The following is an 11,768-nucleotide window of genomic DNA, read 5'->3' as shown; positions in this document are numbered from 1 at the left end:
TATTTATTTTTTTAATTCTAAAGAATCTTAAAACTTTGATGAAGGGTGTGCGAGTTCGATTCTGACCCACTCGAATTGAAATATTTTTATTAAATAGAAGGTTATCAAATATTCAAATGTTAAGAATCGTTAGTTTTAGAAAAATATTCTTTTTTAATTCGGGTTATTTACTTGTATTATTGTTTTATTAAAACAGTCTACTAGGTCGCACTCTTAGAAAAATTGATACTAGGATGAAGAAGTTGAAGTAAATTGCTCTAAAGCAGGTGCAGTGTTTCCAAGAGCACAAATTTTGGCTAAAATTAAAAAATGCTATGTTACAAATATTATAAACATTTTTATAATAAGGAAATAATGGAGAGTGATGCAACAGCAAACGTTTTTAGCTGCGACCCCTAACGGTGAAGTTGTTGGAGTAGAAGCGCCTGCGCCCTTCGCAATTGTTGTTTTTTCCCTACTGTTATCTTTAAGATTATTATTTGGTTTTTTTGTTGTTGTTTAACCCGAAACGTTTTTTTCTCATCTGTATATAAACACGCATGTAATTTAATTTTAACCAGTTCAACTCAATAAACATTGCTTGTTTTAATTATGCGTCGTTTCTAGTAGCTAAGGTCAGAAATCTAATAGGTTATGGGCCCCGCACGCTACCACTGCGTAAAGTCTTCATAATAATTAGCCAGTCAGGTAGTTAGGTCTCAGGCCCTCGTATTATTTATCGTTTCAAACGTCAACATGGCTACTGGCGGAGATGTAAGATTCTCCATTACGAAGCTGAACAACGTGAATTACCACCTTTGGAAATTCAAGGTGAAGATGCTGCTCACTCGTGATGATCTCTGGACGATCGTTGATCAACCGACGGCCGTAAAGGAAATTACAGCTGTGTGTGAAAAAAAGGATAGACAAGCACGGTCAACTATAGCACTCTTAGTTGAAGACGATCAGCTGATTCACATCATAAATTCAGGCAGCGCCAGAGATATGTGGATCACACTACAAAAGTTGCACGAGCAAGCCAATATCACAAGCAAGTTATTTCTTCTTAGAAAACTATACAAATTACGATTATTTGAAGGTCAAGGTATGCAGCAGCACATATCGTCCATGATGGAGTTAGTAGAACGTCTTCGTGGCACGGGAACGGAAATCTCTGATTCGAACCTCGCAGCGATACTACTCTGCAGTTTGCCGGATTCATATGACACTTTGATAACAGCGTTGGAAGTCCGACCTGAAGACGAGCTTACTCTGGAATTTATCCCATGCAAGTTAATCGACGAATTTAATAGAAGGCAGGAAAAGTCGGCATCTTCAGACGTGGCGAAGTCAGAAACGGCTTTAAACGTTGCTGACCACAGCACCAAGACCGACTTCAAGAAAGAGAATCAAACCTGTCATTTTTGCTTTCCCTGAAGGAGCACAGCGTTTTCGTTTCTGCTATTCGATAAATAAATAAATCCAGAGTCATACGTTATTTCAAACAATAGTTACAACTAGATTAAGGGTTGGAAAAAGCAATTTTGGAGCATATTTATTTATTCCGAGAGAAGAGTGTAGATTACTTAAATTTTTAACGTTTATTAGAGAATGTTACAAGAAGTCTATTTAAAAAAATTAAAATTCCGTTTCGAGAAATTGGGGTTTTAAAATGTTTTAGAATATTATCGAAAAGCTCAAACCGCCATATTTGAATATAAATTGTATTAGCCGGAAATGAAAGGAATGTTTAATAAATTGGGTAACACTGATTCACAGATGGAAATTAAAAGTATATAAAGTTCTATGAAAGAAAAAAGTAACTTTTAGGAAAACAGGTTTCCATATTTTCAAACGTATTTTATCGATTTAATGAAAGACTTTTCTTAAAAAAGAGAGCGGTGTAACATAATTTTATATTCTTAAATTTTATGAATTTATCTTAATCGAGAAGTAAAGTAACTCTATTTGCAGTGGATGTAGCTAGTTTCGAAATTGAAAAGGCGGTACTTATAGGTAAAAAAAATTATCATTATCTACACGCGTCACCCGGAATATATCGTGTGTTAACATGCTCAATAATGGCTTTAAAACCCTTCAACTAGTTATAACTCTTGTTTGAAATAACTTATGACTAAGAATTTCTTTCTATGTTTTAAATTAGCTAAGATCTATCCAATCACACTAACCAAAGCCCTGTGCTCTTTCAGGGAAAGTAACTTCACCACTAGGTGTCGCAGCTAAAAAGTAAGGTGCTGCGTCACTCTCCATTATTTAATTATCATAAAAATTTTGTATTATTTGAAATAGAACATTTTTTAATTTTAACCAAAATTTGGGATCCATGAAACACTTTGAGGTGGCGTTAGAAACGCTCCTGGTTAGGAAAGGAAAGTAAGTAGGTTTACCGTTTCGAAGCGATGAAACCGGAACTGAACTGAAATTCTCGGTTAGGTTTGGTTCCGGTTAGGGTTCCATGTAGAACTGAACCGGAACCGAAGGAGAACCGAACCAAACTGAATAAACCGAAGACTTTTCAAAAGTATTTGTGTTCCATACGTTAATGAATCCATGGCGCTGAATTAAAGGGCTACGAAAGTGGGATGAAGAAATCTACATTGGATACTCAACTCAGTTGACACCGGGAGTGGGTTTACTGACACTAAGCTATACAGGGTGTTTCTAGGGGTTATGCGAATATTTTAAGGAGTTGTAGGGGGTGAGTTGAGGAGTATGACTGTTTTTTCCCCATGTTCCTACGATAAGTTAAAAGAGCTCCAGAGAACTACAAAGTGTGGCCTACTAGCGACTGGAAGTATGACGCAACAAGCAAAAAACAAGCAGCAGGGTTAGTGTGATATTTAAAAAAGGACTTCATAAGCAAATCGAGGTATGTAGCGTAAAAAAGTAAATTTAAACAGTATTTAAAGTTGTAATGGACCGCGATTTCCCATTACTTTCAAACTGAAACGATGGAGTTAACTTTGGAAGAACTGGCGGATACATATTTGTTTTTGTTATTTGTCTCAATTCCTACACATTCGCAAATTCATCATTCCCCTGAAATCGCATTTCCCTGCTGCTTGGTTTTGTGCTTATTGCCGCCTTTGAATTGGGAATAGTACCGCTAGAATGGCAATTTCAATCTGCCTTCCGCGAAACAATTTTTGCAAAATTGAGAACTCTATCATTTGTTGGTAGCGCCATCCGCTGTTAGCGGCGGGAACTTTATCCCATAAAATTGAATTAATAGTACTAGTGTACACCAAAGATACCTGAATTCATGCAGGGGAAGATCATCCATAGCGCCCGCTACCTCGTTTTGAAGAAAGGCCAAGCAATTCTATCCATTAAGACGAGCTGGTAGAAAAAATACCAATAAGTCTAACTCCTAAAGACCAGCCCACACATTGACGCCAAACTGCTGCTGATGGTGATGAGGGTATTTCAATTTCAATTTTATTTTCAAATCTCAGAAGATTTATTACATAGGGCTAAGTCAACTTGGCGACTTGTGAGGTTTCTCACGGCACCACAGGTGATTTTTCTGGTGGTTAAATGGGCCATCCCTTTCGAAAGCGCACTCATTGTACATTAGCGAAAGACGCTGATAATCTCGGTTTTCGTCAGCCATGATGTAAAGATGGATTGTCACTCGGTAAGAATGATAATGGTATCTGTTTCAAACGCTTCAGACGTAGCTTTTTGCCAAAACCAGGTCATTGCTAGAAACTCTGACGCTCGATCGAGGATATGCGACGAAGTAGGCAAGAACAACGTTTTACAAGTCAAAGTTGTTTAGGCTTTGTCCACGGAACCTAAACCGAATTTGTTTAACTTCCTTATGACTCTGAGAACAGTTGTGTGACTTGGGCTACATTTAGGAAAGGGATTTCTAAATAACTGGCATACTGTACGGGTGTTCCGATGACCTACACCGCAAAAAAGCTCAAGCATATGGGTGCGCTGCGCCGCTGCTAAAAATTATGACGAGGTATATTTAACTTGAACTGATGATTTTGAATACAGATTTAATTTTGTAGTGGTACACCTTTAAATACTGAAAGGCAAATTTTTTAAGACTAAACGTAGGTAAACAATTAGATGACTTTATGTCTATGCCTATTCTTTATTTCACTTAAAAATGTCGTATGTTATTTTTTCAAATTCCAAGTGTTTAATTCCAACATCGAAACATTTTTTGCCAATATTGATAAAAATAAATGAAATAAAAACTTTTGATTCCTACGACCAACTGGTATCGCTACCTTAGAGCAAGAGTCAAGCAATTCTGAAAACCCCTATTTGAGAAAAACCAGTTTTAAGTTCGAAATCTAGCATAATAACAATGATAATCTAATAATGAAAATTGATAAAAATAGAGTGAAAATATATATATATATTGAAAATTTTGGTAGTCACTTTAATTTAAAAACGCCCAAGGATTCTTATTTTCAATTTCTTTCAATAGTCACGTATCTCGATTTACTTGAATTTTGCTCTCAGGTAGCGTAATGACCTCATAGTTCATTAAAAAAGGCGGATTTTAAACCAACCAAGGTTATTCTAACCTATTGATGTTTGCTCTTTTACTTTCTCATTGAAACTTTTTGTCTGGAGCCTACCTATGAAAAATATTTTTTTCAAAATCATGAAAAATGCCCAGAGTTTCGTGAAAATTAAAATATAAAACAATTACTAGTCATCGAATACCCCCGAATATTTTTTTCAAATTAGTTGTTATTTATAAAAGACAGACTGTTACTTAACGCCTTAAATTGACAATGAGTTCAACGATTATTTTATGTTGATATGTTATATTTTCTTTCTTCAAGTATAATTTTTAAACAATGTAAAAAACATCGCACCACATAACTTGTATTGTTTTTCATGTATCTAAAATTGAAAGCAAGGACTTCAATTTCATGGTGTTCATATGGAAGAGAATCACGCAATCACTATATGGCTTTACCTGTTCCTGAATTTAACCAACGTTACGTAATATACTTTACATTTTTCGATCTTGGGCAGTACTGTCTTATGTTTATGTTTTCCTTTGCAGTCAATTATATTTACAACAAACAAGTTATGCCCCGCCTCCACGTGCATGTGGAAAATTTTCCCAAAAAATGAAAACTGCCGTATTGCTGATTAATCGGCCACATCTTAGCTTTATATAATGTGCAGCCCAATATAAAATCATTCATATGGCTTTATAAATTCATATTAGTAAATTTCGGAAAAATACTGTGGGTGTAAAAATAAGTTCTGGACACCCAAACCTTGGATTAATAATATAAGCTAACGCTTACTGGATATGGCACTACAAAATATTTGTGTCGTCGATATTTCGCAAGGCGCGCTAGCGCCATCTGTTAGAAAAATATGGTTTTATGGTACAAACTTTGTTTGGTTCAGCCAGTACACGTGGTTTTCATCTGCGTTAAAACGATGTTGTTCATTATCTTATTGTTTAAGTAGCAAACAATTTTGATAAGTTGACTTTTTAATTTTATTATCTTTCTAGCCGTCAATTAATATTTTATTTTTCTAGGAACTATATGAATAAAATCAAATTTCACCATTTTGTACAAATTTCAGGGTTCTTTTTGGTTTTGGAAAAGGTACAAACGTAACTCCTTTCATATGGGGCTTACTAAAATACCTAGTCACTTTGGCATTTCGAATAGATGAAATGCTTTACTCTACCCATTTAAACCATTTAATTTTATTGAAACAAATATATAAAAAGGTTTACAATCTCAAATCACAGCAAATCGAACTACATCGCGACTCTCTCAAGCTTAATTCGAAACCGTCAATTTTCAAAATCTCGCGCCTGTGCAGAAGAGTTTTTCCCACCGTCAGCTCGTAACGATATTTCCTTTCCTCCCTACTTATTTTCCGGTTTGAACGACGCGCTAAGATGCCTTGTCTAAAGCTGTAATGCCATATCCAGTAAGCGTTACATTATATTATTAAAAATATTAATCCAAGCCCAAACTTACATATGACAGATTCATAAAGCAGTGATTATCTCAAAAGCCCGTGATTGCTCATGATTGTGTGGGATGCCTTCCGTCATGTCACTCCCAATATGACCCATCAGTCATTTCAAGATATGCTTTATCGTGCCCAGATTTCTATTGTTAAATGTAATGTTCAACTAACAAACTTCTAATGTTAAATATGTTACGCTTAAACATTGGTCAATTTAAAAATATATAACCAGTGCTTCGTAAATATCCATTGCCTCCTAGCACCAACTGATTTCATTTTTCAACGAACCACTTTTTTTTTTTAACTTTCTCGTATATGCTTAACATCCATTTTATTAAAATTATTATTTTTATCCTACCGGAGACAAAAAAATGGAAATATCGTGAAATGTTGTATAACAATTTTGAATTTTATGCGTAAATTATAAAAATTTCACAAATCTATGTAAAATAATAATTGACAATAAAAATGACAAATTCACTTAATATATTAATGTATAAACCTGGCAGATCAAACTTTGTTTTAAAGATTATAAGTCGCATAAAAAATTGACTTTTCCAGATACAGTTATAGAAAATGTCACCTACATGTTACTAATTTTTAACAATTTATACTCAGCTTCAATATATCACAAATCTTGCCTTAAATATAAATAGCATTGGTAATATAATCATCATAAAACTTAATGCAAAATCCCCATGTGCACCAATCGATTGTAGCTGCTTCGCTTTGTAGGGTGAAAGTTCAATAATTTCATTTTACAGGTTCATGAGGAATTTTATAAAAATGTAGATTTATATTGTGGTTGAACATTTTCGCTATTAAAAGCATAAAATTTCTTTATTTCAGATTAATTTTCGTACCACGAACAAAGCCAAACTCATCGACAGTCATCAATGGCATAAATGTCAGAACCAATTGAAATATAAATTTAAACGAAGTTTTTTCTATACACAAAAAATTATTTATTTTGCGCATGTCAGAAAATGTCCGTAATTCGATTCTACTATCTATAGGAGATAGACGTCGATATAAGAAGCGTACGAAGCTATAATCTGGTGGATCTAACAGCAAAACACGGGATTCGAGTCACTCAGTCGATCGATACAATTGGTTTTCACATCTTTAGTTGTTTGGACGGGCAAGGCGAAAACGAACACGTTCTGTTTCCCCATCAATCCTTCGATTCAAGCAATTGGAATTTACTTTTGTCTTACTTCTTTGTTATTTCCACGATCATGACATTAGTGTTCCAAACAAAAAGAAAAACTACCTGGATCAGTTCCGTCGCAAATAACTTGTTCTTTTTACTCTCTCATCTGCTTCTGAATCCTTGCACAAGTAATTTTCCAACCATAATAATAATTATAGTAACTTTAAAACTGACAGAAGTTTTTAAATCATAATATTCTTACCGAAATGTTTTGATAAAAACACTCTTTCCCAGCTATGTCTTAGGCTAACATTAACGCCTCGGGCATATTTATACTCTACGTGGCTCTGGGTTTGATTCGAATCATACTTGAGCGATATCTTTTAAAATCAGTTCTTTGATAATTGCCATACTTATTGTTATTATGCCACTCGTGATAAAAGTAATTTCGTTTTAAACTTAGAAAATTTACTCTTTGTTAGTTCACCGCTAGAAGAACGTTGTTTTATAACGTTAAACGTTTTCAACATTGGCACGTAATGTTTTGTTCTTTATAAAAATTTCCAATTATTTGGTTAATTTGTGACCGTATTTTTTAACATAAGCAGATAAAGTAATAAATTTTCCAAAGAAATTATTTCATTTGGTGTTTATTTATATCGTAGCACTACATGATCGTCGTACATCTTTGAGACTTCTACTGTCAGCCTGGTTTTTGGGGGCGTCACTGATTTTGCAGAAAGGCTATCTTTGTAACATGAAGGGAGAAATGATGTCGGTTAAAGTCAAATATATCAATACCATAGAAGATGTCCTAAGCAGCCCAGAGATTGAAAAATACTATGATCACAGGAGTGCTCTAGGATTTGAAGTAAGATTGTTGACCTTTGCTTTATTAGGAGTGTGACAACAACGAAATTCTCGATGTAATGCTGATAGCGAAAAAAGAAAAAAACTAAACACCAAATAAATTGGAACGATGAGATAGATTTCTTTTGACGGGTATTTTCTCGAGGTAGATTAAGTAGCTGAAGATGAGTACACATCTTACTTCTCACGCTTTTCCCCGACACTCATAAGGAGACGACCCGAGGGAATACTCACTGATTTTTTTTAAATTCGGGGGATAAGTTACTTGTAATTTCAGAAAAAGGAGAATTTTTGTTATCACAACCAAAAAGGTGTTTTCTACTTTTCCCTATGGAAATTATCATAGATAAATCGCAAATTTTAAGGGTCTTCTTTATGAAAAATTCTAAAATATAAAAAAATTATATTTAAAATAAATTGTACATTGGGTAAATTCAAGTTAATTTGAAAAAAAACAAATTAAGTACATACAAGGAAATTCGATCATTAATATCTCAAAAATTGATAAATGCATGTACATTTCAGTAAATATTAGTAAAATTAATTAATTTTTGTTATGGAAGTAAAATTGGTTAATACCATAAAACTAACTAAATAAGGGTAAATTCAAGTAAAGTGACTAAATTTAGATTAATACCATTAAATTGGCCTAATTTCGGAAAAATTCAAGTAAAGTGGCTTAATTTAGGAATATGCAAGTTAATTTGAGTAAATGCCAGTAAATTTAATTAAATACACTTAAATTTGGGTAACTGCAAGTGTTTCTTTAAATACAAGTGAGTTTGGGTGAATTGAAAAGAATTTCTTTAAATGTATGTGAGTTTGGTAAATGCAAGAAAATTTGGGTTAATACAAGTTTGAGTAAATACAAGTAATCATTTCTATTTGATTTAAAAAAGGCAGAATTTAAAAACTATTTGAATATCTTACATTTAAGTAAAATTTTGTGAGTGTGAGTTTACGTAATTTAAAACCTTTTACATATGTAATTAAAATAAATTTGGCTATATGCATCAATAAATATGTGAGTGCATTTGTATATTTAATTTCGTAAGACTTTTTGAAATTGCAATAAAATAATCTAAATACAAAACGGGTCAAATTGAATGGAAATAATTATATTTTATCTCTTATTATAAAATATTTGGATATGTATTGAAATGTTGACATATATATCTTAAAATCAAAAGATCAAAATTATGGCATTCGAAATTCTGACCCACTTGCTCCTCTTCTTTTAAAACGCATTCTGTTAGTATTTTACACATGTTCTGGAAAATATCCTTTGCAACTAGTTTTACATTGTCGTCATAGAATGTTGGTAATATATGATGTAAAATAGTTCAACTATATCTTTTCACCAACGAATAACTTTCACAATATTAACATCGATAATAAAAAATCCGAAATGAGAACCGTGAGTGATCTGATTTCAATGTAAGTTTTGGTTGATTATGACTATGATTTATTGATAATTCATTTGATTTTTAAACGTATTACAACGCGCAACCTAGAAAACTATCGAGACTAAATAAACGTGAAAAGTGTATATTTCTTACGAAAGTAATAATTATAAACAAATAGTAGAAGTAAATGAGACTGATAAATTTTTGTTAACATTATTACGCATCCCAAAGATATTCACTTACTGCTCAGTCGATAGAAACAATGATCTCACAGCCTATGAACCTGGCATTCACCTGAATTTACCCGGATTTACTTGCATTTAACCAAACTTACTTGCATTTAACCAAATTTACAGGTATTTACTCAAATTTACTTGCATTTACCTAATGTTACGTACATTTAGCCACTTAACTTGAATTTACCAAAATTTACCCAAACTTGCATGCATTAACCCAATGTTAGCCACTTTAATTTATTCAAAATTTTGACAATTTAATGGCATTTACCAACTTTACTTCCATAACCAAAATTTTCGAAATTTACTTTACCTAATTATTACATTTTCTTATATTTACCGAAATGTATATGCATTTACCCATTTTTAATAATATAACCCAAGTGTACTGGTATTTACCCAATTTGCTTATCTCTTCCCAAATTTACACGCATTTACCCAATGTACAGTTTGTTTTAATATAAATAATTTGTTTAATATTTTAAAAAAATTCCGGGATTTCATCATATTAATATCCATAAGGATAAAAAGATTTTAAGTTATAGAAAACATTTTATTGAAAAAGAAAAACTAAATCTGGTCGAAACTTTTCCTTTTACAAGTAACACGAAGGTCTATTATACCCCGAATTTAAACAAAATCTTTGAAAATAAACTCGGGTCGTCTCCTTATCAGTTAAAACGTTGAATTTTGCGTGGATAGTAATGCGTTTTTTATGTCATGTAAAAGAGGAAAACTTTTGACGGTAAAAAAAGTGTTTTCACGTTCGGTACACCAATCATCAACGATCAGGATTAATAAAAATTAACACAAATTGATAGTAACATGCCCTTGTTATCGCGTATTAATTTAGGGTATTGGATCATTCACCACTTTTATTATCTTTTGTTATTTTTGCCTCAATTGAAATTCAGTTCGAGTGCAATCGGATTTAAAAAATTGCGAATCCCACAACCTAAAGTTATATTTAAAGTTAGCAATTTAGCATATACTTTTTTTCTTCAAAACTAACATCAACGGTGCAATGAAAAAATCCACAATTCAGGACGCGGTAGTCTGGCAGCAAAATTTTGCCAGTGCTATATTAGTTTTAGCATTTAGGTTTCAAGAAATTATGCATTATTTGTTTGTCGCACCGTTAGGGTTAAGAAACAGAATCATACATAGTGGAATACCTCGTTTCATCTATTTTGTGAATTGAGGTCTAAGAATTTTCGCATTTATTTATTAAAGCTTGGTAGGAAAATCGGCAATAAATCGGTAGGGGATATCCAGCCCACTCAGTCACTAAATACATTTTGGCATTCAGGACAAGAAATGACTTTCCTACACACCGTTATCCATAAAAAAGGTTCTATATAACATAGAAGCAACATTCATGGTTTGCTCTATCAATGTTTGCACTCCGTAGCCCCTTAGTTATTTATTAACTGTGCAAAGATTTACAAGAAAGTTATAAATAAATTAAAATAAAAATTTATAAAAAAAGTGGATGTTGAGCCTGAGTTATGATTTTTCCGGTTCTCATCAGCGTGTCACGGTTGGCCCAATTGGACTGAGTCACACATCCTACTTTGGTCACGTAAGGGCTTGTACTTGTTTTTCTCCACCTGGCTTAGTTTTCAGCTGTGCCAATATTCTCCGTAAAAGGCACTAAGGCCCTGGTCCCTCCATTTTTTGGGAACAGCTCCGTAGGTCAATTTAATGAGACTTCCGGTTATAGAGGGTGTTAACTTAACAAGGATACAGGGCCAATAACTCAAAATACGTTTAAGCTAGGAATTTCAAACTTTCAGGACACATAGAACGTGCAAGTGGTCACTTGACAAAGGAAATTTCCATGATCTAGAACCTCGTCTTCGAGTTCATTAAAAATTTATTGCGAGAGCCAGTAGAGATACTAAGTAGGTATCCATTAAAAAAAGTTTTTCGCTTCACATTTTAGGTGTTTAATAACTTTGAAACCACCTAATTTATACAAATACATGAATACCGTCATAAAAATTACATACCAGACACCAGTTTAAAGGGCTATTAACTCGAAAAGTACTCATGCTAGAGTATCAAAAGTTGGTAGACAAACTCATTTAGTAGGAAGTCTTTAGAATTTGCAAACTTGGATGA

This window comes from Leiobunum rupestre, chromosome 6, assembly GCF_980474605.1.
Source record: "Leiobunum rupestre chromosome 6, qqLeiRupe1.1.hap1, whole genome shotgun sequence".
NCBI lineage: Eukaryota > Metazoa > Arthropoda > Arachnida > Opiliones > Sclerosomatidae > Leiobunum > Leiobunum rupestre.
The sequence above is the reverse complement of the archived record's forward strand: the minus strand, read 5'-3'. Positions refer to the sequence as shown.